The sequence below is a fragment of the Rhyacophila brunnea genome, unplaced genomic scaffold, assembly GCF_057557595.1.
Source record: "Rhyacophila brunnea isolate RB1 unplaced genomic scaffold, BYU_Rbru_1.0 scaffold_19, whole genome shotgun sequence".
Taxonomy (NCBI): Eukaryota; Metazoa; Arthropoda; class Insecta; order Trichoptera; family Rhyacophilidae; genus Rhyacophila; species Rhyacophila brunnea.
Genome location: NW_028232848.1, coordinates 5,090,081 through 5,093,379, shown reverse-complemented (window position 1 = coordinate 5,093,379; position 3,299 = coordinate 5,090,081).

The following is a 3,299-nucleotide window of genomic DNA, read 5'->3' as shown; positions in this document are numbered from 1 at the left end:
CGGAACCAGTCCCGGGATCCCGGGATTGTCAAATTGTAATCCCGAAATCCCGAGATCAGAATTTTGGCTCGGGATTGGATTCCCTAGTCTTGAGTGTTTTGTTAAAGTAATTATCTGACGTCACCGCTGGTCTGTTTCGAGTCAGCTTTGTAATAAAATGAATATTGTTTTCTATATTATTATAATTAACGTTTTTATTATTCAAAACACTGTCTGGTTGGCATTCTGAAATGACTGTGGCTATTAATTACTTGCAATTAATATCTCTATTACCTAAGTTCTTGGTAAACAGGTTTAGCGATACCACCTCCAGATATCTGATCAGCGTAATCTGTTCCTCTTTTATTAACTCAATCTTATTTATTAGATATTTTTTATTAATAAAAATATATAGACCAAAGCGAAAATATTGCAACCAGTCAAGTTTCCATAGATAAATCTTCTTCTTAGGGTACCATCCCTTAGCAACAAAGTATCGGTCATCAATTCTTATATAGAAATAGCTAAAATTATTTTGTTTACATGTTGTACAAGGGTGCCGGACGAAATCCCGATGGCCAAAATCCCGAATGCTGAAATCCCGAATGGCCGAAATCCCGAAAAATAAAAAAAAATACAAACAGTAAAAATTGGCAATCTTAACACTTATCTTGAATTGTGCAAATTTTACAAGAGAGACAAAAACCATTTTTTTGTAGAACAAATGGGTTTTTGTCTCTCCTGCAAAATTTAGCGCAATCTTAACACTTATCTTGAATTGCGCCCTTAACAATTATCTTGAAAACCCATTTTTCCACAAAAAAAAAAATGATTTTTCGTCTCGTAAAATTTATGCAATTCAAGATTAAGATTGCGCAATTATTAGGTACTATTTGTATTTTTTTTATTTTTCGGGATTTTGGCCTTCGGGATTTCAGCGTTCGGGATTTCAGTATTCGGGATTTCGGTATTCGGGATTTCAGCCTTCGGGATTTCGGCTTTCGGGATTTAGGCTTTCGGGATTTCGGCCATTCGGGATTTCAGCCTTCGGGATTCCGACCTTCGGGATTTCGACCCAAACCCGTTGTACAATAATAGCATAGTAAAAAGGGTATGAAAATAATAACTAAATAATAAGTAGGTAGCTAACTACTATTTTATTTTTGGACTAAATACTATAATTTTGGTCCGCGTACTATACTATATACACGCATCAAAAATTTGCTCTAATAGTAAAAAAAGTCGCCTGTGGCGCAAGTTTACTTCAAGAATATTAAAAGTGTAAAATACTTATATGGTTGTGGAATACCTACAAATTTTTGATTATAGTTTGTCGATATTAAATACTTCGAGTAGATGTAGGTAGGTACTCAACAATACGCTGAATACTAATTTTTACCTCGCGGAACAACATTTGGGAAATTCTATGGGTAGGAGCAGGGGCGGCTCTACCTTAAGGGTTCGTTCTAAAATACATGTCCGATATTTTCATCATTGCCATAATCAGTGGCGGCCGGTGATCATAAAATTAGGGAGTGCATGCAAAGACATGCATTTTCCTTTTTGTGGTATTGAAAAAATCGGCAATAGCCTTCAGAGTGGAGGTAGGCTTATGCTTAAATATATAATACATCTTGGGGGGGGGGGGGGTTGAGAAACGAAACGACGCTCACATTCACCGACAGCATTTATTTATTGTCAAAGTTATAAAGTCCAAGCTTCTGGATATGATAGGTATGATGCAAAAGGAATACAAAATCTTTTCGATTTTTATTGTAATACATTTCATATGTGCCAACGTAGTTTCCACGTTTGACACTCCTAACTTCCATAAATTATAACTGATGCAAGTATTTTAGACAATATGTCATTGGTACAAAGCCGTAAACTCCTCATTTGTGTAGCTCCGATAGGTAGTACGCGGGTTATGGTCGGTTGAAGTTCACATACTGACGCAATTCGGGCATATCTTATACTCCCCTTTCGGTTATTTGCATCCCACATTCTCCGCATATACCTACGCGCTGTATCATTTTGATAAATACTATGGATCGGTGATTTTTCAACGGGATATAGTTACTATCTGTTAAAAAATTGCTAATACTTTATACACCTCAACTCCAGAATTGCACTCCAAATGGGACTGATTTGAAAGACGTATTCAAAATGAAAAATACTTCGGTAACACGAATATTGTATTTGATAGAATAATTTATATTTCTTTTCTTCAATAATTGACATTGGAAAATTGCTTTGTTCATCTTCTTAAAAAATATTTTATCCTTTTTTACGTTCAAAATAACGCTCATACTCCACATACACTATTGAAATACCTAAAATTGTAGAAATTGCTACAATGTAACGCTTTTGTTAAATAACTACTTCTCTTAGAGTAGTATAAGTAGGTACGTAAAAAATTGTAGTATGTATATTATATTATGTAAAGGTTATTAATAGTTTATCAATTACTTACTTACAAGTTTACTTTGCTCTAGGCATAATAAAATTATTTAATTTTTAAAGGTAAAATTATTATAAAATTGGTATTTGTATGTTGAGATTGCTAAACCTAACTTAATGAACACAATATCACTCTAATCGATATTTTGATCGATTCAATATTATATGGCAAACAACGTAGCATTTACCTCATAACGTACGAAATAATAATATAATAATTTGAAATATTACGCGGGAATCTTGTACCGACTTCAAAAGCGTTTGTGAGTTGTTATTATTCGCGCCAGTCAAACACAGCATTGTCGTGAAATGTCGTCTGCGCTCGTAAGCTCAGATTGGGAGGCACAGTGTCCCAAGTGAGGTAAATATTGCACGTTCGGAAATAAAAAAAGATCACAACTGAGCCCACATTATCGGCAGCGTGAAAAAAAAATCATCGCCAGGCGGTTCGATTTCTCTCCTGCACAATTAATACTACGAAGGACGTACCTACGCATACATGCAGGCCGCCAGAAATTACGCGCATTTTATGCGTGCAGACGGGCGACAAATTAAAGATATTTTACAATAATTAATTCATACAATATGTAGGTATTTGAATACGTACTTATTATTACATAGTTACGTAATAATTTGGGAGATCAGTGCACCTTTGCTCCTATACAAGAGCCGTCCCTGGCCATAATATACCTACTGAATTATATGATTAAATGAACTATTTAATTTTTTTTATTAATCTAAACCCGTCGCAATTTTATAGAGATACCTATTACATTACTATTATACAAATAAATAATGCAATGATTGTAAATTATGTAATAACATAATGATGATTACGCGGTAATACAATAATTAATTTC